The 27,698-nt window shown below is 31.2% G+C and overlaps 2 long non-coding RNA genes across 2 annotated transcripts; one reads left to right on the top strand and one right to left on the bottom strand.

Annotated features, from left to right (window-relative positions):
- Positions 1-301: 301 nt before the first annotated feature.
- On the bottom strand, positions 302-8,666 carry LOC143055109 (uncharacterized). Its single transcript, XR_012971956.1, has 3 exons — positions 8,533-8,666; positions 2,875-2,951; positions 302-743 (listed from the first exon to the last, which is right to left on the bottom strand). It is a non-coding gene; the product is annotated as an uncharacterized LOC143055109 (long non-coding RNA).
- Positions 8,667-8,675: 9 nt separating this feature from the next.
- Positions 8,676-26,489, top strand: LOC143055108 (uncharacterized). The gene is made up of 3 exons (XR_012971955.1): positions 8,676-8,780; positions 21,686-21,807; positions 25,091-26,489. It is a non-coding gene; the product is annotated as an uncharacterized LOC143055108 (long non-coding RNA).
- The last annotated feature ends 1,209 nt before the right edge of the window (positions 26,490-27,698 follow it).

Below are 27,698 nucleotides of genomic sequence, written 5' to 3'. Positions count from 1 at the left end.
TTGAAAGCTGGTTGCACACAGTAATTGTTTGGGTCCTTAAATTAATAATAGCTTACTGTTGGATGTGATCCAAGGCTCTGTACATGTGTTGAACATGTTGAAGACTGTACTTTGACCTATTTATAATGGTTTTTCTTTTACAAATTGTGACTTGGATGGAGAGTTGTCTCATTGGTAGTCATACCACATCTTCTTAAATCTAATATTATGTATAAACATACAAGGATAAAACTAAATGCCCCCACCGCTATGACGGGGCATAACAAAATACATATACATTTGTATATATATAGAGCATCAGGACTCTTATAAAGACTGAACATGACAGTACCTTATTCTGTATTCTTTCATCTTATCCCCTGATTGCTGACATGAATTTTGGTTCTTTATTTCTTTTACTTCCAGGAAATTTTGGTATGAAAGCACCATCTTTCAAGCTAAGTGTACCCATGATTTGTCCTGGGCGTATTTTGATAAAAATGATAAATGTTGACTCCATCTTTTGGTGTCTTTCTTGTAAAACAATAATGCAAAGCCTCTGTGTGTTGTTTAAATTTACAAATCATAGGAATTAACCAGTAACATATATTGTATTATAATTGCACTTCTGAAATAATCCTGACTAGTGACTGTACAGTTTCAGCATATTTTCCTTTGTTCTTAATTTTTCTGATATTTAGCTGAATGCAGGATCAATGAGAATATTCATGTGTGTGGCCAACAGGTACTTACAATCAGAGAACCTGAAAAAAAATTATCTGTTGAGTTCTTGACTAGTTTCATTTATTTATCTATTAAAGAGATAGAGCTTTATTAGAATTTTGAAAGGTGGAAGCAGTATAATTACTTTAATACACTAAAATATGTAATAAACAAGAAGTAATTGTAACAGGATGCTGTTACGAAGTCTCCAAAACAAAGCTCCCATAATTAGCCATTTCCATGGTCCCATATTTTATTAGATTTGTTATATTATCCCATACAAGAATATATAAGGTTTAGAGGTGGGGATCTCTACTGTTTACAAGTATTCTAACAAAAGGGTGTCGGGTAACCCCATAGACTCCCCCTATATTTAGTTTAGTTGGTTAAATTGTCCCATTCAAGAATATATATGGTTTAGGGGTAGGGATCTGAACCATTTACAAGTTCTCAAATAAGAGGGGGTGGGGGTAAACCCGAAGGACTTCCCTTTTATTTCATTTGATTTGTTTAATTGTCCCATACGAGAATATATATGGTTTAGGGGTGGGGTTCTGGATGGTTAACAAGTTTTCAAACAAGAGGGGGTGGGGGTGAACCCCAAAGAAATTCCATTTCTTTCATTTGATTTGTTTTATTGTCCCATACAAGAATATATATGGTTTAGGGGTGGGGATCTGGACAGTTTACAAGATAATAGCACATTCTCAAATTGAAGAGGGTGGGGGTTTCCCCCAGGGACTCACCCTATATTTGATTTGATTTGTTTTATTGTCCTGTGATCATTTCTGAAGACTGCATGGTGTTTATCACTTACAGTTTTCAAGTCATTTGAATTTTTTTTTAAATAAAATCCCATAGTGTAACCCCTCCCCTCTTTATGCCCCTTAAAATACCCCTTAACAGAAGGGAAGCTTCTATAAAAATGCTTGTTTTGGCCCCTTTTTGGCCCTTAATTCCTAAACTTTGGCCCCATAACCCCTCAAATGAATCATAACCTTCTACTTGTGGTCTCAACATTGAGGTATAATTTCAGAGCAATTTAAATATGAAGGACGCCTCCGGGTGCGGGAATTTCTTGTTACATTGAAGACCTGTTGGTGACCTTCTGCTGTTGTTTTTTTCTATGGTCGGGTTGTTGTCTCTTTAATACATTCCCCATTTCCATTCACAATTTTATTGTATATTAAGTTATTATCCTGAAACTAGAAAAATGCTTGTTTTGGGCCCCTTTTACTAAACGGTTGGGACCATCATCCACAAAATTGATACCAACCTTCCTTTTGCGGTACTTTGAACCTTCTGAGAAAATTTCATAAAGATCTATTCAGTTTTAAAAACTAAAGTTATTATCCGGAAAACAATGTGTCTTCGGACGACCACGACCACGACATCATTCCATAATACAATCCCCAAAAAAAATTGGGGTCGTATAAAAACATAATAGATTTTATACCAATATGTGAATTAAAATATTAAGGTACAATGTAATGTATGTGCCCTGTTCCAAGTCAGGAGCCTATAATGCAGTGGTTGTCATTTGTTGATGTGTTACATATATTTGTTTTTTTGTTCATTTTTTGTACATAAATTAGATAGTTAGTTTTTTTTGTTTTCTTGTTTTACATTTGTCATTTTGGGGGCTTTTATAGCTGACTATGTGGTATGGGCAATCATACCACATCTTCTTTGTATAAGCATAAATCAAATAAAGTTAAATACAACATTTATAAGTGTTGACAATGGTTGATGTTAATTACATTTCTGATATATATCAGATTTTCTTGAGGAGAATATCTAAAATACATGATTTTATGAGGGCTTGGATCCCGCTGACATGTTTAATCCTGCCATCTTCTGTGCCTGTCCCAAGTCAGGAACCTGGACAATCAGTGGTTGTTGTATGTTGCTGTGTTGCATATATTTGTTTTTAGTTATTTTATTTGTATATTAATATTAAGGTCATTAGTTCTGAATGTTTTACAATTGTAATTTCAGGGCCTATATATATGACTATGCAGTACTTATGAGCTTTGCTCATTGTTGAAGGCTGTAATTTGACTTGTAGCTAACTGACCGACGGAGGGACAGGTGTAAAACAATATGTCTGTCAACTTTTTTCTTATAATTTCATACATTTCCCATATCATTGACTATTTTATCATTACTTACATCTGTCCATTATTATGCTTTCTTTTAGGTTCACATTGCATTTCAAGCTGATGTTCAATACTTGCACAGTTGCACACCTAGAAAAAAAATCTGCAAAATTAAGATAAAACAGTCTTGTGCAACTGTCACAATAATTTAGATCATACAGTCGTGTGAGTTTCTAACAGAAAATTTACATCACATCAATGAGAAATTGAAAAAAGTAAATAAAATTATACATTTGTCGCTATTGTTGTTGAGGTCACATGAGTGATTTATCTGCCTTATTTTTACATGTTCACAAATCAGTATCCAGGAGAACTGTAAATATAGAGGCTTTGTACCCTCCCACTGAAATTTTGTGCTCTTAAGGAAACCAGGTGCTTTTTCTAAGTAAGGAAAGAGTTTATAAACTAGCTACCCATCATGTCCTCACATCTAATTTATAAAAGATGATTTTATTGATCATTGAAATGTGTATCAGAGTGAGAACTTTTCAATGTTCATTTTTTGGGGGAATATTATATTACCCTAATTTAATATTTTTATTGTCTTTAATTAAGTAACTGAGACAGTACTGAAAATAAAATTTTCATATCTCTTCATTTATCCTGGGGGATTAAAACCCATGAAATTGAAATTTTTACACATAATTGACTAATAGTACTTAGTAATTGGGAATGTAAACATGTAATAATGTTTTCCCAGTAGGCAGTTTAACCAAACTTAAGATAGACAAGACATAATACATCTATTATACTATATACACAGCATGCACAGGACATGTGCTCCTATCATAATGATGAACTAAGTCCATACTGTCACTGAGTGTCCCTTTAACAAATAATGCAAAGTTAAATTTTTTTATTTAGATTCTGTGATTTTTTAAAATTTTAAACATTCTTATAGTTTGCTTGAAATATATCATTATTTTATACTTAATCATCTGTAGATTTTGTTATTAATGAAAACAAAAGAATTACCTTAACTGATTTATCAATATTGAGGTCACAAGGCTTTTTACCCTGATGATACATGTAGAAGCGTGTCTAGAAATTGCTTCAAATTTTCAAAGAACATATATATATATATATAGTTTAAAAATAAAAAGCACAAAAAAACACATTATAAATCGAACATTGTTTCTGTAAGCACTTTCACCGCATCACCTACAGTTCATCAGACAGAATTGTTATGGTTACTAGTAACAACTTGTGACGTTACCTTATAGTAATGTCATTCGGTAGTTTGTGTATATTACGGAATCTTATTCACGGACCGAATTTCATTTCCTATTTAAAGTCAGCTTATATATACAGTTCAAGAAAATAGTGTTCCTTGGCTTTACGTGGAATTTTATCTTCGGTCCACATCTTAAACTAGAGACTTTAAAGAGCTGGGGAGGTCACCTTGGTATATGTGCATATCATTATAAACGTAGGACACAGATGGATTCATGACAAAAAGTGTTTTGATGATGGTGATGCGTTTGTAGATCTATCTTAGGATATAGGTACTAAGCAAGCGGGCATGATCGATTTTGACCTTACACGGTAACGAAAATCTTTGTTTTGCTTGATCAATATTCAATGTACATTTCTCAACATTTGAAATTCCTGCTCCCAAATAATTTTTGCATCGATTTTTTCCTATTCATAAAACAAATTTGTTATTCTAATAAGAACAATTAACTTGTACAAGCGCAACATAACTATGCACCGTACATAAGGATTTCTGTGGTCATGCAGCTAAACACCGTACACAACACTTTTTTAGGGATAAAATATGGAAAAATCAAATATGTATGAAAGATTTCAATGCCAATTATTGAAACAGCTATACTTATTACACACACACATTGACCTTCTATCAGAAAAAGAGTTGCAATGAATATAGAATCATATCGAATGAGACGAGGGCCAACTTCTTTGACAAGTATTTGCACATGCTTTTACAATGTTTTAGTAATCCCTCTTGTTTTGGGAAACTAATGAGACATCTCCAACCATCATTTCTATAAACAGCAATTATGTTTAGATTGAAGTACACATTGATATCATGTGAACAAAACAAAGTTTTTGTTACCGTATAAGATCAAAATCGCTCACGCCCGCTTGGTTAGTACATATATCCGCTGTACGATGATACACTGTGATAAAGAACCCAAGAATCTAAATTACAAAAATTTACGAAAAAATTGACTATAAAGCATAAAGGGCAATCACTCGACGTTAATGCGATTTGGTCATGCAGACTTTTTTGTAGGTCTTACTTTGCTGGACATTATTGCTGTTTACAGTTTATCTCTATCAATAATAATATTCAAGATAATAACCAAAAACTGCAAAAAAGCTCACTTGAACTTTCAGGTCAGGTGAGCTAGATATATTTCAAATTTTCTCTTTCCACATTGGTCAAAGTGTTCCTAAACATGGTGAGTTTCTAATTGACAGGTCCTTTATCTGCTGTCACTTTGTGAACTCTCTCTCTATCAATTAGTCTATTGGTTTGACCTATGTACTTATGATTACAAGTCACCAGGGACAGGTTGCACAATAAATATTTTTTTATGATTTACAGTTCATATAAAAAAAAAAAGATGTGGTATGATTGCCAATGAGACAACTGTCCACACAAGACCAAAATGACACAGACATTAACAACTATAGGTCACTGTACGACTTTCAACAAAGAGCAAAGCCCATACCTAAAGTCAGCTATAAAAAGCCCTGTTCATGCTTTTATACTGTTTAATTGCTGTGCTTGATTTCAGAGTTTTACTTTGTCTCACTTCTAGCATTTCACACATTCCAAACCTGGGATCCTTGCATTTTTGTAAATTTCTGCCACCTTCTGTGTACTGAATTTTGCTCATGTAAGAAGTTTCTTCAGATTTGGTGCTTGTCGACAGCTCACAATAAGCTGTGATTCATTGAATCAGTGAATTTTTTATTATCTCCCTTTAAAGGACACCTTTCACTGTGAAAAAGTCCTCTTATTGAATTTAGTCAACCTTGAATTTAATAGTACAAATGTACTTTATCATGAAATAATGTCCAATTAAAGGACACTTTTTCACAGCATCCGATAAATTAAAATAATATTATAGGGTTAATAATAAAAGGGTTATTGCATGAATATTATACAATTACTGTCTTTTGATGAGGTAAATATGCGGTTTTATTGACTTTTGAAAAAATGATATTCACTGAGGCCGACGGCCGAAGTGAATATCAGTTTTTCAAAAGTCAATAAAACCCCATATTTACCGAAACAAAAGACAGTAATTGTTTTGTTCCATAGTCCGAGAGAAGAAAATGTATCTAATGACAAACATATACCAATTTTTTTTTTACATGAAATTTTACCATGACGTTGCATGTAAAAGCGCGTGACGTTTAGCGCGGTGAATAACACTTTCACAGGTGAATATGCTTTTTTATTCAAAATCCAATTCATATAGAAAAGCCTACTAAAATATTACCAATATGGAATAATGGGGAATATTGTCCAGAGTAGAATTTAATATTGCACGAGCTTGCGAGTGCAATCGAATATGTTCTACATGGGATAATATTCCCCAATATTCATGCAATAACCCTTTTATTGCATTGCACGCTTAATTACTGTTATTCCTGATATTCATATGATGAAATCATAATCTTTCATTCAGTTTAATTGAAGTCTGGAGCGGGCATGTCAGTTAACTGCTAGTAGTCCATGTAGTCTGTTGTTATTTATGTATTATTGTCATTTTGTTTATTTTTCTTTGGTTAACTTACATCTTCTGACATCAGACTCGGACTTCTCCTGAATTGAATTTTAAATTTGCGTATTGTTATGCGTTTACTTTTCTACATTGGCTAGAGGTATAGGGGGAGGGTTGAGATCATATAAACATGTTTAACCCCGCCACATTTTTGCGCCTGTCCCAAGTCAGAAGCCTCTGGCCTTTGTTAGTCTTGTATTATTTTAATTTTAGTTTCTTGTGTACAATTTGGAAATTAGTATGGCGTTCATTATCACTGAACTAGTATATATTTGTTTAGGGGCCAGCTGAAGGACGCCTCTGGGTGCAGGAATTTCTCGCCACACTGAAGACCTGTTGGTGACCTTCTGCTGTTGTTTTTTCTACGGACGGGTTGTTGTCTCTTTGACACATTCCTCATTTCCATTCTCATTTCCATTCTCAATTTTATTATTTTTGGTTACTATCTGTGGGAAATATTATATTGCTATAGATGCAATAATAAGGGTTATTGCATGAATATTAGGGAATATTGTCCCGAGTAGAATTATATATATATTGCACAACCTTGCTAGTGCAATATATGTTCTGCGAGTAAAAATATTCTTAAGTAAAAATTGGTTAAAACTAAGATCTTGTCGTTGATTACGTCAGAATAATTTCTAGTATATGAGGGCCTGGTGAGGTTTTAAGAAAACAGAAAAATCGGCCCTGAAATTAATTTAAATTTAAAAGAATATGGATTTAAAATGGTGCTTAATTATAAAATAAAGGAAAATCAAATTATGGGCGACAATGATTAAAAAATAAATATTTGATAATCCCACTCTAAGCATTAAAACCCTCATTTATAACCGTTGACAATTTGTTCCCCTACGACTATGCATGCATGTTCATTGACTCTGGTACCAAACAAAACAAAATATGCATTAATATATATCATAGTGCACAGAAAATAATTTATATGTTGTGGTTCTAAAGTTTTATTCTCGCTATTTTAAATTCATAGTACGTTTTCACAAGCAGGGAATTTAAAATATTTAAAGGAATCACTAATTCCAGAGAAATATGTCTGTTAGTTAATACATAATGTCAGTTTATTTATAAAAAAAAAATCAACCAAATACTGTTTATTTATAATGAAAACTTCAGAATTAAGTAAATGTTAGTTATTCGCCGGTTGTCATGTTCATCGTGAATGAAAAAGAGTGATACCTTCACGTATTTTGTTATTTTTATAGCTTTGAGTATAGACAGTAAGGCATATAATTAACATTATTATGATGAAATAACATTGAACAGCAACTATTTTGAACGATTCTTTCCTGTTCAAATTGTAAAAACCTCAATAGTTTATGGGAGGCTGCGCCCCCTGGCCCCTTGCCTCGGTATAAACTGAAGGCAAGCTACACCACTGCTTTCTGTGGGAAATATTATATTGCTATACAATAATAATAGTAAGTCCAGAGTAATATTTTATTGCAGATTTTCATTGTGATTAAGTCACTAAAACAAGTATTTATATGTTAATGCCAGCATTTATTGTTTACAAAGAGTCTACAGAACTTGAAATTAAATACAATTAAAAGTCAAGAAAACCCTGGACCCAAAGCCAAAGGTGTACTTGAATTGGTCTATATAAAATTTGGTAGTATTGTTTTAATGAATAACTTTATTTCTGAATTTTAAATTGTTTTTTTTTTTAAACTGTGTAAGAGAAATCATTGCTCTATCTAATAAGCATTGACCAGTTGAAATTATTGTGGTCAAGCAAATGACAAAAATAATATTCTGAATTCAGATTTTCCTCATATACCTGTCACTGTCAGGTAACCTGAGGATTTCCAAACCGAAGTGGTTCGTCTGAAAAAGTTGGAATTTACAGAATAGGTGACGGGTAACAGGTCTGTGAACGAAACAAACATCCTCACCTTCAAACTGGTAAAGTTCAACTTCTACTACTAACAGTCCAGACATGCTTGAAACTTTTTATTTCTCAAGACCCCATCAGCAGTGAGATAGAAGAACGTCTGTTATCCAAATGCAATCAGGGAACCAGTTCAGGTACAAGACAAACTTGTTGTGACCTTGAACTTGAAGATGCAGAGCTTTTCTGAATGAAAACTTGACAGTACGGCGGTAGCCTGTTGTTGAAATTATTTCAATATGGTCCTATATGGTAAACATTTAGTTAAAACAAGTGTGAGAGTATAATTTACGTTTAAAGAGCTAGGTTTCTTGTTTTGTTTCTTTTTTTTGGGGGGGGGGGGGGGGGTTAAGGGTAGGTCACTACAGTGCAGTGTAGTGGTAAGAGTGGTGGTTTTTTTGCACGGAATAAAAATGAAATAAGACATATGTGTATGTTGAACGTTTTCTGTCATGAACGTTGCACGAAAAATAAATGCTTTGGTTTGAACCTTTTTCTGACTGAGAAATTGCTGCCTCCTTGTATGGGGGTCTCATTGGGGGGTTCCGATCCCGGATCCCACTTACTTTTTTGTCAGATTCCCGTATCCCGCTTACACTATGTACATAAGCAATTCTCATTTTTTTGTCATTTCCCGGGTCCCGTAAGACCTAATTTCCCGTTTTCACGCCACAATAATTTGACTTTCACGTGTCATGCTTACAAAAAATCGGCAATCTCGCGTCACGCTTAGACCCCAATGAGACCCACTTGTATTAACTTTACGTTTGATATTCTCGATTAAGAGGGTGGTAAAGGGGGGGTGCTTGCACGAAAAAAACGTGAAATAAGACAAAATTTCACGTTGAACGTGAAATAATTTCTGTAATGAACGTTGCACGAAAAATAAATACTTTTATTTGAACCTTTTGTGACTGAGTCACTGTCTTGTATATATTAACTCTTTGTTTTACTTGATATTCCCGATTTAGTGTACACATTTATGATATATAATTGGTTTACGGCTTTTAAAAAAGTATTTCTTGACAATCCCTGCCAAGTGTTTGAATTTTATTTGAAAAATACCGAGCACGCAAAATAAGACTTTGAAAATCACGATGCACGTAAATTTAAATAAGCAGAACACGTTGAACGAGGCACCCTTCTTGCACGACTGAACGTCAAATAAAAAAGTAAAAACATGTTGAACGTGAAATAAAAAACGGCGATCACGTTGCACGAAAATAACCCTTTACCACCCTCGATTAAGTATAATACACATTTATGATATAATTCAATTTGGTTTACAGCTTTTAAAAAAAAGTATTTCTTGACGATCCCTGCCAATTTAAGCGTTTGAATTTTATTTGAACTATAGTGAGCATGCAAAATAAGCATTTGAAAATCAAGATGCTCATAAAATTAAATAAGCAGAATATGTTGCACGAGGCACCAGTCTTGTATTAAAGACAGAAAGTCAAATTAAAAAGTTAAAACACATAGAAAGTAAAATAAAAACACGGCAATCATGTCGCACAAAAATAACCCATTATCCACCCTCTGTCTCTGAAAGGTATAGATAAGGGACCCACCAATTGGTTTTTATGGGGGTCTAGGATGAAAAATTTTGTCCTGCATTCTATTAGTTGTTATGTATTTTTCACTCTTTTCGGTCCTGCCTTTTTTGTACTAAAATAGAGAATGGAAATGGGGAATGTGTAAAAAAGACAGCAACCCGGCTACCAGAAGAGCAGAAACCAGCAGAAGGCAACTAATGGGTCTTCAACATAACAAAAAAATCCCACACCAGGAGGCGTGCTTCAGCTAGCCCCAAAACAAAAATGTGTACTAGTGCTGTCTAGTTCATTAGTTTATCCTCCCCTTTTTTACATGCATGTAAATAGATCTTAATAAGTCATCCTGCCTTTTTTTTGGCAAAGTGTCTCATCCCCTATTTTATTTCTCCAAACTCCTTTCCCCAGGCTTCTTTTTTGGTCCAAAAATTTCTGCAAATTTAAAAGTTATCATACATATTTTTAAATTACTGTACAATATCTACTAGGTAGACTACTAGAAGTATTCAGAAAAACAAAACAATTTTGGACATTAAACAAGTTACCATATTTTGTTAAATTTCGTGATTTTCTTTGTTTTTCATCAACTTTTTAAGTATATTTTAGATTGAAAAAGTAAATATATGTGCGCACCCAAGAAACAACTTTATACTAGTGAGATTATGTTGATAGTTATAATTAAGTTTCTGTTAAATTATTTTGTTGTTTCTTGGCTGTGCACAATGTTTCTACAACAGAATTAAAGATAGAAAACTGCATAAATTCATTTTTGTGAAAACAGTTTATATTATGACGTAATTATGATGTCATTACATAAAAATCTTAATGTTTTTCATTGATATTTCTTGACCATATGCATTTCTCAACAGTATGTGCCAATTTGAGAAAGTTATCAGACATTTTGTTTTCTTGGGCCAAAACCAGGCCTTAATGCCCCTACTCCTTTCATCCTGATTTTTTTATGTTATAGTCTTTTTGCATAATGTTATTATTAATAAAACCTCAATCTTTATCCTAAACTTCATATTGTATATATGTTCCAGACCATATGAGTATTTGGACCGTACACCTATATTCGTGCGGTCAGACCATATATATGTGTACGGTCAGACCAATATTAATGAGTGTACTCATACAGTCTAGTTAGGACTAACTGGCCCTTTTTTTTTTTTTTTATCAAAATCTGTTATTGAATATATAAACACAAAAATTAATATTATGACAATTAGATGAATAAAGTGAAATATATCATCTTATCACCAACCCTAATAATCTGGAAACAACTATTTAATATTTGAGTAACAAAACTACCTTTATTTATTCTTTGCACTAGTTTTTGATGCGGTTTATTATATTTTCTCTATGTGTTTTCAAGGGATTTTTTTATAGTTTTTGTCCAGTGTCTGTGATGTTTTTGTAGAAAAGTTCCTACATCCTCTAAAATATTTTCTTCCAACATTATGTTTATTCTGATAACTTCAATTTCAGCCAGCATAATTCAATATCATGTATTAACTGACATGCTAAATGCACAGGAGCTTAACAGAATAAAGCTGTGATTTATAATGATACAGTGTTCCACAACATTTTAGGGTCAGACAAATTTCATGCTTGATTGGGAGCAATTATTTGTGGTCACTTAAACTGAAGAAATTTATTGCTTTTAATTGATTGACCATGTGCAGCTGGTAAGCACATAATCAGCTGATTTACTAAAACAACATTGGTTACCTTGAATATCATTATGGATAGAGATAAAAATTTTAACAGCAATAAGGTTCAGCAAAGTAAGATCTACAATTAGATCAACATGACCGGAGTTATAGTCTATTTAAATAATTTTTTGGTAAATTTTTGTAATCTGAAACTACTGGTCCAAATACATGAAATACAATACAATACATTACAATACAATATATAATATTTATACAATATGGAATCAAAGGAGTAGGGGCAATAAAGGTCATTTTTTTTTCGATTGAATTTTGCCTATTATCTTGAAAACTAAGAAAGATAAAGGGAAACTTTAAAATGCAAAAATGATCAGAAAAAAAACTCTTACGTTTGGATCAAGAGCTAAATAAGATCATGAAGATAGAGAGAAACTAAACAGACGTTATTGATCAGCAATATATTTACGATACAATTTTTTTTTTATTAAAGATCTATTAAAAACATACACATATATATTGTAAGATAATTTAAATCATCAAGAGAAGGTATGCAAATGTATATACAACTCCTCTAAATTTAACCCAACACTGTATCGGTTATAAAAAAGTTAAAGGATAAAATCATGCATTCTTGATATCAATAAATTGAATGTTCAATGTTGACAAATCGTTATATTTGATCTGTCAACCTATAAATATTTAGGTATACTGAGCAGGAAAAGGAAAAGAGAAATAAAATAATATTAGAAAATTGGCAAAATTGATATAAAAATGAGTGAAAGTTGTATAAATAAACGTACCACTATCCTAACACATGATCATAAGACACCTCTCGTGTAGTCTTAACTTTATGACCAATATAAAGAGATGTCCTAATTTAGGACCGCCTTGTGAAACCCACTTAGGACTAAGATATGTCGTAAGACCATCCTAAGACATGTCTAAGCCCTAAGACAGCTTTGGGAAACTGGCCCCTGCACTTTATCATGTTTATCTGAGGCGCTAGACCACTTGACCACTTGACCACCTAGGCTTCACAAAAATAAAGTTTTTCGGTGGCCGGGTCCCTGTGTTACCTTTTCTCCACAGTTTTTATTTAACATTGTAATACAGTACATGATATATAAGGCATGAACATGGGATATATATTTGTACGATCTGTTAGTTAAATGGGTTTTGTTAAAATATACTTTTTCACTTTTTGGGTCTTTTGGAAAATGTTGTTTGTGCTGTATTTAGACCCTTCTACAACGAAATTTGTTTCACATTGCACACATATAAAAATTGCGTTTTTTATTCAAAACAATCATTGGTTTGAACGTAGTTTTCAATTATTGCGAATCCTATCATAGTTTTCCACAGATTCACCTGCAAGTTACCTGTCCATTTAAACTTTTGTAAGTCCTATTGTCCCATCTAACAAATACAACAGCTATTGTTCTCTGTTTAGTTTATTCAATGGGACCTTTAAATTTCTTGCAAGAGAAATCTATCACTCACTGATTAATTTACCTGAACAAAAAATTGAACTGTCAATGATGGAAATACATGTACAAATAAGTCATTATAAAACTGCATGTGATGTTGTATTCATTCAATCAATAACACATTTTCAATTTGTTTGATATAAACACTGATTTAAAAATTAAAAGTTGATTTCTGATCAAATTTCAACATTTTACCTATTAAAATTTGCTTTTTTTTTTAGTCTGTTCATAAGTAAAAACTTGAATTGATAATGTTTAAATAAAGGTCTTCATAAATGTATTCTTTATAACTGAACAACCACAAAAAAACATGCAAATTCTTTAAAACATAAATGCATGCAGTAGTTAAAAAAAATCAGAAATAAACTTTTTATAATTAAATCAGTGCTTATATTGAACAGATTGAAAATATATTATTGATATTGAATAAATACTGTATCACATGCAGTTTATGTGAGTTTATACATGTATTTCAGTGAACAAAGAAGATATTTTTTTGGTCAGGCAAATTAATCAATGAGTGATAGATTTTTCTTGGAAGAAATTTAAAGGTCCCATCAAATAAACTATACAGAGCACAATACCTGTTGTATTTGTTCAATGGGACAATAGAACTTACAAAAGTTTAAATGGACAGGTAACTTGCAGGTGAATCTATGGAAAACTATGATAGGATTCGCAATAATATTTGTATATATATACATGTACATGTACATGTATTGTATTGTATATATATATATAGTCATAATATGCATTAATTAGGGAATGGTGAGTTACTGTTAAACTTCAAACCCACTGTTGTTAAACTTTTAAAGAAATATTTCATAGAGAATTGTTGACATTATCTTTTAATTTTATATTACTGTAACTAAACTTCAAAGTGAAATTAATTAACTTGCCATTTTCTTCTTTGAACTGTTTTCTTCCACTGCATGGTTCTTCACAAAATTACCACAAAAACAATATTGTAATAAATTGAAGAGATATAAGAGTAGCACAACTATGTGTGATTTTCAACATACATTTATGTTGCTCTTCACATTTTATGTTGTCCAGTAATGAGGTCATGACATCAATATAAATCCATATAGTAACCAATGAGACAAAAGAGAAATTTATTTAATGTCTTCCTAAAATCTTTGGATAAAAACAGGTCACATTTACCTGTACATGTTGTGTGTATTGTACTTAAATATAAAAACACAAGTAAATGTTATACATATAATATACTCTCACCACATTCAATGTCATTCATTCAATGGACTTAATTAAGTATAATGGGAAGAGATCTATTACATTACATCTATGCATGTATTAATGTGAATAAAAGTGAAATAATTAGAGAAGGATTAGAATACACAGTATTGTATATGTGCACAATGACATGCATACAAGGATAGAATTTTGAAAAATTTATTGTAAGTAATAATTTCATACTTAGTGCCAATAATTGTTTATTTTTTTGTATTGTGTATTGTCTCTTTAAAGTTTTATTTTTAGGAGGATTAAGGGGGGTGGGGCTAATGGGCCCGGGCACCCCTTTTGATAAAATTTTGTTTGATTAATTTATTTAGGGATCAAATCATTAGTGATTTTTTGAGCGGGTCCTTTTTAAAAAAATTCTTGATCCGCCACAGACATACAGAAATTAAGTATGTTTTATAATTCTAAGAAATTCTATGATAGATATATATATCAATTAAAAAATATTTATATTGATATAAGCATTAGTGATAAATTTAATAATCTGTCACCTAAGGATATTATGTCCTACCTTTAGGCATTATGCTTTCTGATGAGTCATAAGTATGCGTCTGTTCCTATCTGTCTGTCCGGCTTCAAGTTTAAGTTTTTGATGAAGTTCAAGTCCAATCAACTTGAAACTAGGACAATAATTATTGTTCCCTATATGATATGATCTTTCTTATTTTATTATCCAATTAGTTTTTTGCCCCCAATTTCATGGTCCACTTAACATACAAAAATGATAATGCTAGTTCACTTAAAGGACACATTATTGTTATTGATTTAAATGCAAAGTATTAAGAATAATAGTTTCTGAATTTCACCAGTTAATTGATAATTGCCTACAATATAAAATTTCAGAATTTTGTACAAGTATGTCATTTGAAAGAATATTTGACATGAATGAGAGTTTAGATTGGGTTTACAAAATAGGGAATAAGAGGCAAAATGTACAGAATAAAGGGGGGAAAAAGGGGGGAAAAGAAGGAAAACTAAAACTAAATAAATATTTAAGGAATGACTGTAATATTTTTTCTGTCTATGACGAAATAACATAAAAAATTTGGTGCACACTGAATAACACGTGTAGCAGGTTATTTTGCAGTGTGCACCACTTCTTTTATGTTAATTATTTTGAATAAACAGAAAAAATATTACAGTCATTTCTTATAATTTAATTCTAAATTCCATTTTAAACGGTAGAAATCCATTAAACAAGGTTGATGACATCTCAGTCACATGACTGAACTATGTCTATGGGCTGATAACAAAATAATGTCAGCCAATCAGAAGATGCGTTACATCCAAAATTAGATTATTACAGAATAACAGCTAGGGTGCTGAAATGAAATATAAAAAATAGAGATTTAAAAAAATAATTTAAAGAATAAAGATACATGTATACAGAACCCCTATCTATAGACCTTAAATAAATCAAGCCATATAAACACATAAATTACAAATACTCTGATAATTGTGTTTAGGTCAGACAGGAGTTTGTCTGCAAAAGACTAGTAACTCTCCAATAAAAAAAGAAAAACTGAAAAAAAAACTGAGAAAGACATGATTCATACATAAAATACAAAATTTAAAATCTCAAATCAAAAAGTTATAACCAGTCAGGGGCGTTACTTAAACCAGTAGTTTTTTATGAGTTACTTAAAAATATATTTATATATAAGTAATTTTTGTTTTTAAAAATGATAAAATTACTTAATAGAGTTCTTTTAAATTCTACAAGAATCATAGATTAAATGTAGTTTGAATGAGTTTTTTTTTATCATTTTATATCATGAAATAAAGATTTTATTAGATAAATTTTGGAAGAGAATGGAGATAAAGGTTTAAGTTAAAAATCATGACAAAAATATTACTTAAATAAGTTATTTTATATATTTCTGAAAAAAATAATAATAACACTTATTGAAGGAACACATGTAGTTGATTTGGGTTAGCAGTTATAAATAACTTGAAATCTTTATTAATTCACAAGTATGTTTCTATTTATATCAGTCTATCTTCAAGATTTAGGAGGAAAATGATAATTTTATAGTCCCTAGAGACCAATCTTTAACCAAGAAGCATCCTATGAAAGATAAGGGATAAGTGCATCAGTAAGTTGATTAGTGTTACATTTCATGGGGAAAATAACCAGATGACTGTGAAAACTTGTTAAAGCTAGTAAAATCTGCATTATTCATGGACACCTATAAAAATGATATTTAGAAAAGTTACCTATATAAGACTATTAAAATAATATTTAAAATAGCCTTGTTTTCAACATATCTTATATAGGATTAGGTAATTTCAAATGTGACTTGTTTAAATAATGCCCCTGACTTATGATTTTTTTTCTGTTTGTCAAAAGTTTTATTTTCTATTTAGCTCAGCTGACCTTAAAGTCCATGTGAGCTTTTGCCATCCCTTGGAACATCCATTGTCTGGTGTACACTTTTTCATAGATCTTCTCTTTTAAAACTACTGAATTAATTAATTTTAACCAAACTTAGGCTAAATGATCCTTAGGGTATCTAGTATATGTTTTGTAATTTTTATACGACCGCAAACATTTTTTGGTCGTATATTGGTATCCCGTTGGCGTCGTCGTCGTGGGAAGACATTTGGTGTTCGCACTCTAACTTTAGTAAAAGTAAATAGCAATCTATGAATTTAAACACAAGGTTTATGACCATAAAAGGAAGGTTGGGATTGATTTTGGGTGTTTTGGTTCCAATTGACAGTTTAGGAATTAGGGGCCTAAAAGGCCCAAATAAGCATTTTTCTTGGTTTTCGCACAATAACTAGTATAAGTAAACAGAAATCTATGAAATATTAACATAAGGTCTATGACCACAAAAGGAAAATTAGGATTGATTTTGGGAGTTTAGGTCCCAACAGTTTAGAAATTAGGGGCCAAAAACAGGTCCCAAATAAGCATTTTTCTTGGTTTTTGCACAATAACTTTAGTATAAGTTAATAGAAGTCTATGAAATTTTAACACAAGGTTAATGACCACAAAAGGAAGGTTTGGATTGATTTTGGGAGTCTTGGTCCCAACGAATTAGGGGCCAAAAGGGTCCAAAATTAAACTTTGTTTGATTTCATGAACATCAAAAAATGAATTATTGGGGTTCTTTGATATACCAAATCTAACCGTGTATTCAGATTCTTAATTTTTGGTCCTGTTTTCAAATTGGTCTACATTAAGGTCCAAAGGGTCCAAAATTAAACTTTGCTTGATTTTAACAAAAATTGAATTCTTGGGGTTCTTTGGTCTGCTAATCTAAACATGTACTTACATTTTTGATTATGGGCCCAGTTTTTAAGTTGGTCCAAATCGGGGTCCAAAATTATTATATTAAGTATTGTGCAATAGCAAGAAATTTTCAATTGCACAGTATTCAGCAATAGCAAGAAATTAATCTTCAATTGCACAGTATTGTGCAATAGCAAGAAATCTTCAATTGCACAGTATTGTGCAATAGCAAGAAATCTTCAATTGCACAGTATTGTGCAATAGCAAGAAATATCTAATTGCATAATAATGCGCAATAGCAAGAAATTTTCAATTGCACAGTTTTGCGCAATAGCAAGAAATATTTAATTGCACAGTATTGTCCGGTTTTCAAATTGGTCTTCATTAAGGTCCAAATTAAAGGGTCCAAAATTAAACTTTGTTTGATTTCAACAAAAATTGAATATATGGGGTTCTTCAATATGCTGAATCTAACCATGTATTTAGATTTTTAATATTTGAGCCCAGTTATCAAATTGGTCCACATTGAGGTCTAAAGGTTCTAAAATTGAACATTATTTGATTTCATCAAAAATTGAATTCTTGGGGTTCTATGATATGCTGAATCTAACCATGTATTTAGATTTTTGATATTCATGAGGCTGAGAAAAAAAAAGATCGATGTTTCCGGTAACGCGACCGACCCTGTTTTTTAGCCCCGACCCTAACTTTTTTTATTGGATCTTCAAAAAAAAAAAAAAAATTGTATCAACCGACCCCGTTTTTGACACAGGCTTCTGATAGATGACATAATATTTTTTCTCTCTTGCTTCTACTTGCATAGAAAGCCAGTAAAACATTTTATTAATGTCAAAAGGTATTCCAAATAGGTTAAAATCCAAGAAATTTGCACAGCAGGTGCTTCAAAAACATTGCAAATGGCACACTTCCGGTTTTTGAAGCTAATTACGGATCCGGACTTGGAAAAACCATGATAATTTTCCGGATTTCATTTACAATGTCAAAAAAAAAAAAAATAAAAAAAAAAAAAGAATTCCGACCTACCGACCCTATTTTTCAAAATGATGTTACCGGAAACACAATCTTTTTTTTTTTAGGCCTGATATTGGACCATAATAGGTAAATGTCCAATTAAAAATTTTTAAGTTTTTAAGTTTAAGTTCTTATAGACCACATTCATTCTGTGTCAGAAACCTATGTTGTGTCAACTATTTAATCACAATCCAAATTCAGAGCTGTATCAAGCTTAAATGTTGTGTCCATACTTGCCCCAACTGTTCAGGGTTCGACCTCTGTGGTCATATAAAGCTGCGCCCTGCGGAGCATCTGGTTAGCTCATGGCGGCCCGAAAGGCCCTAATTGTGATCTTACGCCATCACATCGTAAACTATTTTTAAAATCTTCTCCTCTGAAACGACTGGGCCAAATACCTTCAAACTTTAACTAAATGTTCCTTAGGGTATCTTGTTTTTTGTTATTATTATAATTTATAGATAGATATAAACTGTTACAAAATAAATAAAACAGCAATAATGTTCGGCAAAGTAAGATCTACAAAAAAGTTAATGTGACCAAAATTGTTAATTGACCTCTTAACGAGTTCTTGCCCTTTTAAGTCAATTTTACACAACATGCACAATGTGTTGATCAAGTTTGCTATAACATTTAAAAATCTTTTCCTCTAAAATACAGGTGAGCGATTCAGGCTCTTGAGAGCATCTTGTTATCTTGTCCTTTAATTAAGAAACACTGCATAGTTTGGTAAACAAACTTTAATATTTTAAGATTAATCTGCCTTAATTATTAAGACTAATCTTGACAACCCTTGGCTATTTGAAGTTATTGCCCCTGAAAAGCAAGTTCCCACAAATTTTACATGCTATATATGTTTTTGTTAACAATGATTGTCATATTGAAAACAATTATAGATATCTTAAAGATAAATTTAAAACAGCAAAACGGTAAAACAGTAGTGTGGATCCTTATATGAGTTATTGCCCTTGAAAGACGAAATTTTAGCAGAATTTCAAGTTTCATGCAGAAAATATGATAGATGTAGAGACACTTTATTTATGTTCAACTAAGTTAAAGATCTGCGAATAAGCTTACATTATGACCAAAATAGTTAATTGATCCTTTATGGTACATTGTAGTATTGGTTTGTCCTTTAGAAATTATTTTACCAAAAAATGTCTGTAATGATCACGATAGATAGAAAGAAATTTATTTTTAGCTCACCTGGCCCTAAGGGCCAAGTGAGCTTTTCTCATCACTTGGCGTCCGGCGTCAGCGTCATCTGTCGTCGTTAGCTTTTACAAAAATCTTTTCTCTGAAACTGCTGGGCCAAATTAAAGCAAACTTGGCCACAATCATCATTGGGGTATCTAGTTTCAAATATATGTGGCGTGACCCAGCCAACCAACCAAAATGGCCACCACAGCTAAAAATAGAACATAGGGGTAAAATGCAGTTTTTGGCTTATAACTCAAAACCCAAAGCATTTAGATCAAATCTGACAGAGTAAAATTGTTTATCAGGTCAAGATCTATCTGCCCTGAAATTTTCAGATGAATCAGACAACCTGTTGTTGGTTTGCTGCCCCTGAATCGGTAATTTTAGGGAAATTTTGCTGTTTTTGGTTATTTAATATCTTGAATATTATTATAGATAGAGAGAAACTGTAAACAGAAATTAATAAATGTTCAACACAGTAAGATTTACAAATAAGTCAACATGACTGAAATGGTCAGTTGACCCCTTTAGGAGTTATTGCCCTTTATAGTCAATTTTTAACCAATTTTCCTAAATCTTAGTAATCTTTTACAAAAATCTTCTCCTCTGAAACTACTGGGCCAAATTAAGCCAAACTTGGCCACAATCATCTTTGGGGTATCTAGTTTTCTAACCAAGATGGCTGCCACGGCTAAAACTAGAACATAGGGGTAAAATGCAGTTTTTGGCTTATAACTCAAAAACCAAAGCATTTAGAGCAAATCTGACAACGGAGGGGGGGGGGGGGGTAAATTGTTTATCAGGTCAAAATCTATCTGCCCTGAAATTTTCAGATTGATCGGACAACCGGTTGTTAGGTTTGCTGTCCCTAAATTGGTAATTTTAAGGAAATGGTGCCGCTTTTAGTTATTATTTTGAATATTATTATAGATAGAGATAAACTGTAAACAGCAATAGTGTACAGCAAAGTAAGACCTTAAAATAAGTCAACATGACCAAAATGATCAATTGGCCCCCTAAGGAGTTATTGTCTTCTAAAGTCAATTTTTATAATAATTTTCATAAAATTTGTAAATTTTTACTAACATTTTTAGAATCTATTTTGATATACGATTCCAGTATTTGCTGAATACTGTTTGAATTTTTCTGCTTAAGAATTCGATTGATTACTCGTAATGAATGATATATTATATATCTATTTTCAACTGTGTTCTTTTTCTAGACACAAATTCATAGAAATTGATCCAAGATCCACCTATTTAGGTGAAAATCATAACTCTATCCTAATTTCATAGAAATTGATCCAAGATCACCTATTTAGGTGAAAATCATAATTTCATAGACAGAATTTCATAGAAATTAATCTAATATCTATATCCATTAGTGCAAATCACAATTTTAATGATGTGCCTTCAAGCAGTTCATGTGTAAAAAAAAATACTAAGGATGATACTGTGGATTCATTTATTTTCGAGGGTATCAATTTTCGTAGATTAAAGAGATTTTGTATATTTCACGGATATTTGTTTTATGGTTTTGTCAAAGTCTGTATACAACCTGATGGCACATTTGTAATTCGTTTAACATTTAAAATTATGGTTCATCTGTTTCAATGAAAACCAAGAAAATTGGTATCCCATGAATAATGATTCCACAGTAAACATTTTCAGCATGAATGATGAAGTTTTATGACATTCTGTTCTTTTTTCAGATTGACATATCCATAGAACATGCAGTTAGTCTAGACAAACAGGAAGAGAAAGGTCTCTGATTCAGTTCTCTTTGAAGTTCAAGGTCTTTTTTAATCTAAATTATAATGGGAAGATGTGAAAGGTAAGTTTTAAAGTTTGTAAGTGTTCAAAAATATGTTATTTCTAACAAAATGTGCTGTTTCACAAATAAAATACTCTGTCTCTTAGACACTTATGTAGCAATATGGCCACTATATTGGTGTATGAAATGATTGTAAGCTGTATTTGCCTGACCGGTTAAACTGACCATGCTGTCATTTTCATGGATCTTTTATGGATCTAGTTTATGTAATATTATTGAAAAAAGCATCAAACTTTCAATCATAAGTAAAGCAGGCTTGGTAGTTGTTAATTTCTGTGTCATTTTGGTTCTTGTGGATAGTTGTCTCATTGGCAATTATACCACATCTTCTTTTTTATATGACATTTGAATGTTGCATTTGATATATATATATACGTATTGCAATCACACATTAGCTGGCCAATTGTTTATTAGCATCCATGTTCACAAATAACTATTTGTGCAATTAAGGGACATGCTAAGGACGACCTTTTAATGCCCCCGCAGTAGTTTTACCCTTGACCTTCTGTATGACTGTACATCCTTCCATACCTCCCAAAGTTGGTTACTGTTCTCAAACTTCAGTTTGCCTTCAACCAAATGTTATGATACTGATACATAATGCTTATATACCAAAAAACACAGATCAAGTTTGAATTTTGGTGGTGTCATGTACTTTAACCATTCTAGAGTTATGCCCCTTTACAAACAAACAAAAATGCTGAAACTTTATTTCAATGTTCTCACTTTAGTTTGCCTCTAAACCAAATGCTGTGAAACTAATACACAGCAATGCTTATTACCACAAAATACAGATCAAGTATGAATTAAGGGGGTGGCGTCACTTAACTGTTCTGCAGTTATGTCCCTTAACAAATGAAAAAGATGCTTATATTTATAGTTTCTGTTCTCTAACTTTAGTCTGCCTCAACTAAATGCAATGAAACTTATACACAATGATTGTTACCACATAATACAGATCAAGTTTGAATTTTAAGGGGGTCACTTTAACTGTTCTAGAATTATGCCCCTTCACAAATTGAATGATTGCTGGAATTTTCATTTCAATTCTCTAATGTTAGCTTGCCTCAACCAAATGCTATGATATAGCATAGGTTCAGATTATCTGATTGTTGTATTTATAGTTAACCTTATCTACTCACTGATTAATCAGTCTCACTTGCGGACAAACTTGTTCCCATACCAGTAGTGTATTAAACAAACAATTACTAGGAAATATGAAATAGTAACTTTTGGTCTTTTATTTATATTATGATTCAGTAAAGACTGATGCAACATTCTTTTATAACTAGTAACATTTCTGAATGTTTATAAAACAAATATACACTTAAAGGCCATCCCTTCTTGTCTATAGGAAAAAAAGTATTGAAGAATATTCTTTCTTGGTTTAAATATTAGTTTAAAATAGTAATGGAAAGTACTCTTTGAAAAGAAACCCACACAAAGTCCTCTTACATAATTCCCTATAAAAAGAAGAATAAAGGTACCCTTTGCAACAAAATCTTCTACAAACTCTTTTTAAATTTTCTATAAGAGTCTATTTTAACTTAGCCTGGAAGAATATTATAGATGAATATTTACAGTTTTAGAGCCAAAAAAAAAAAGGACAGCATCTTATAGAAAATTACATATTTGTATACTATTTTATAAATAAGACTCATAAAGAAAATATGCATCTTGCACTGTATGAATGCAGAATCAATTTACTCTGAATCTAATTCACACAAGAGTCTTTTTCAAATAGTTTTTTATTCTTTATAATCAAATTGACAGTTTTACAGCTCCATTTATGTACTTTAAGAGTCTTGCAATAAAATGACATTTTCAATAAAAATAAATAATAGACTAAAGACAACAGAAAACCGCAATTTTGAAAAATTCATCCCAAAACTGTATGAGAAGGGCCTTTTCAACCAAAACAACAATGTGTTGGAAGTTTTAGTTTTAAATTTTTTTTCCGGATAGAAATTAATTTGATTTTGGTTTGAAATATCTATTGATGAAATATTGTACAAAAACATTCGCAATATCATATCAAAATGGTTTTAACAGCACCTAATAGCGCTGGATAACATTTTCAACATACCAAAATACAAAAATTGTTGACAAATGTTTCAAGTATATGATATAGACTCTTTTAGTAGGATTATTGTGAAACTTATTCATTAAAGTATGGACTTATAATTGTTTACATTTCCAGCAGGTAAAAATACAACAACAAAAAATAAAGTAAAATCCGTTCTCTGAAGGGAAAATTTAGAATAAGGAAAAATTTGTTAAGATTGATAATATAACGCTTAATTAATATAAAACACTAAAAATCTATTTAACTGTACATTTTGTTAGATGTTTTGTTGATTTATTTATTATAATATATCAATATAGTTAACATGTTAAACACAATGTAAATGTTTACTTTCCAATTTTAGAAATTGATATACATTGCTGCTGTACATGTCATAAGTAATACAATCATGCTGAGTGTTTGTCCGCAACATCCGGGTTTTCAGAGATAAGAATATCTATAAAATCTGCATCTTATTAGATGACGTATAAACTAGGGGAATCTGATCCTATGCTATTGTACACAATACTTATCACCACAAAATACAGATCAAGTTTGACTTTAAAGATTGTCACTAAATTTTAGGACATTAGTTATGCGCCTTTGAAAATGGAAAAATTACTGAATTTTTGTTTCCGTTCTCTAAATTAAGTTTGCATAAACCATATTTTATGGAACTTGTACACAATACCTATTACCACTAAATCAGATTAAGTGTTTTTGGTGGAGTCACTTTTACCGTTCTTCAGTTATGTCCTTTTATAACTTTATATGATATACAAGCAGGGGCATAATCTGTGATCCATTGATACATTCCCTATTTAATTTTTTGTTATTATTTTGATTTTTTTGGTGTCGGAGCCAATAAATGCCCATTTGTTTGTAAGTAAAAACATGAAGAATCGGTAAAGTAACACACACATATATATATATATATCAAAAAATTAAAACACCAGATTAGAAAAAAAAAGATTCAGTATGATTGCTTTAAGGAAACAACCGCCATAATAAGAAACAAAATTTAAATATCATTAGTGTGGTAAGTCTTCAATTATTGAACAAAACAAATGACATACATTAAGCCATGAAAGACATGTGTTAACAAATTCATTTATTATCATGATTATAAGACAGAACAAAATATGCTGGAAAAAAAATCATGAATAATATGCCTGAAGGACTTTAAAATATTGAACTTGAATTGACTTTTCTTTGTAGGATGCATAGAAATTTTTGGAGGACAAATTGGCGTGAGTCTAAAAAGACACAGATTTGAAGATAAGCGAGAGAAAAAGAATGACAAACATAGTTTAAAGGACTGAAGACTTCCTGATATCTTTCAAACTGTTCTTTTGGTATAAATGTAATAATGCAATATCATCTTATTTGTATAGGCATACATCCTGTAAATCTTGTTGATGCCTTTTAGCTCCTTAAATGCAACCACTATTTAGTAACATTGTTGTGATTATAGTTCTATATGTGAGCATATTAGTTAACTAGACTGTCATTGACTGTAGTAATTGCATATATACATGCATTATTATATATCATACTTATCATCAATCTTAGTCTTTTTATTCAGAAGAAATTTTTAAAACAAGTTATTCTAATCAGACTAACCTATTATATGCACTTTGTCAAATATAGCAAATATGTTGCAAATGTGGTGCAATAGAGAGCAACCTTTATATTTCTTAGAAAATACTTTTTTTCTGAACTGTAATGAAAAGTATGGTTATATACTTAAAATACTTTTTTTGTAAGTGAGACTTATTTTCTATGAATCATAATATTTTAACAAATATTAGAAACAAATTTACATAAAAACTTTCTTGTGTATCAAAATTCTGTGTTGTATAAAAATCTTAAAGATTTTGTTTTTTCAGGATATTTCCCAATATGTTTAAGAAATCAAAATTCTAAATTTTGGCTTGTAGATTTTATTTCGGGATTTTTCCCGAAATGGGAAAAACAAATCTATGCACCAAAATAAATAAAGTGTGTACATGATATTAGATTTATATTTTCGGGATTTTTTCCCGAAATGTGAAAAGAAATTATTAGTCATGAGATCTAGCATATACATTGAATTTCGGGATAAATCCCGAAAATATTTGCAGACATCTGTATTATACATTTTGTACTTAGTTTATATTTTCGGGATTTTTCCCGAAATGTGAAAAGAAATTATTAGTCATGAGATCGAGCATATACAATGAACTTTTCGGGATAAATCCCAAAAATATTTGCAGACATCTGTGTTATACATTTTGTACTTAGTTTATTTTTGTCGGGATATTTCCCGAAAATTGTTTCAGATTTTTTTTTTAAACGCTTTGCCAACATATATGTCCTAAAATTTAATGTTGAAAATGAGTTCGGGACATTTCCCGAATAAATAGTTGTCATATACATTTTTTTACAACAAATATTTCATTACTTTCATATATTTTAGGAAATTTCCCGAACATTTAATGTAAGTTTTATCAAATATAAGAATAAAAACATGGAATATTGTAAAATTTGTGTATTTCTTTATGAAATCTGCATTCATTTATAGTAAACATTGAAAAAGATTATAAAAAGGAATAAAATGGATTTTACTCTTTTAAAATAGAGTCTGTTACAGAAGAAATCAAATGGATTTGAAAAGTCAGAATATAAATGTTCAAACTCTTTAAGGTAAGTTTATTAAAAAAAAAAACAAAAAAAAAAAAAAAACGATACTACGTCAATTGAACCTTTATATTGATATGATAAATATAGTTCAGTTTTACTTGAATTGATATGGAAAATAATTCTGACATTCATTGAGTTTGTATTTATATGACGTTTTGTGTGTACCGTTACGCAGATATAAAAAAGACATTTGCCGACTATGTCATTTTGAACATTTAATTTTGCATAACTCACATTTTATCCACGATTATACATAAGACGCTTGCAAATGACAACCTTTAATATGTCTGTTATTTCTCCTTCTAAGGTGTTTCCATAATAATATATCTTAATGCCAACGAACCAAACATAAAAACAAAAGAGGCAAGGACAACTAGCAATAACGAAATAAAAAGGAGTTTCTTTTTATCAGTATATCACACCCAAGTCCATATCAAACAAATCCTGTACAACTGCAGAAATTTTCAATTTTTTCAAATATCAATGTCAATGTTCATTAATATTTTATTATAAGTGAAATTCGCGCTTGTCTTTGGTATTTAATCATTTGACGTAATATTGATAATGATGAACACGTATATTATTTACATCTTGTATGGAACAAGACTATCCCTCTCCCCCTTTAAAAGTGTATATACAGCTCTATAAAATAATGGTTTTTCATGCAAGTTAAACTGTCATTGTGCATTCAAGTTTCTTTTGTTACTTAATCTAACGTCTAACTAGAACGTCTTTTGAACTGAACAGTCACCATTGAAAGTGACATGGTGTTTGCCTGTAAAAAACGATACATGTGGAAACATACCATGATAGATTTTTCACGTGTCAGGGTAAAATGAATGAATATATATGCCCGTATTACCTATCTTCCTAATTTCTATTATTTGAATTTAAAGCAATAAAATCAACCGTTTGGTACGAGGTTAATACAGAAGTTGCAATAGAGATGGGTTCAATAGAACAAAAGAAATGCATATCTCCCCAGATGGATGATACCCTAATCATGTTGATTAATCACATTATTTCATTGGCTGTACTGTACTGTCTTATTCTAAGGATGTCGACACCTCCCCACATTTTTTTTTCATCATGTATCAACGTATACAATATTATGGCAACGGTAAGTAATTGTGTAATTGTACGA

Source organism: Mytilus galloprovincialis, chromosome 12, assembly GCF_965363235.1.
Source record: "Mytilus galloprovincialis chromosome 12, xbMytGall1.hap1.1, whole genome shotgun sequence".
In the NCBI taxonomy this organism is placed as follows: domain Eukaryota; kingdom Metazoa; phylum Mollusca; class Bivalvia; order Mytilida; family Mytilidae; genus Mytilus; species Mytilus galloprovincialis.
Note: the sequence above shows the minus strand (reverse complement) of the source record. Positions and strands in the feature narration are given on the sequence as shown.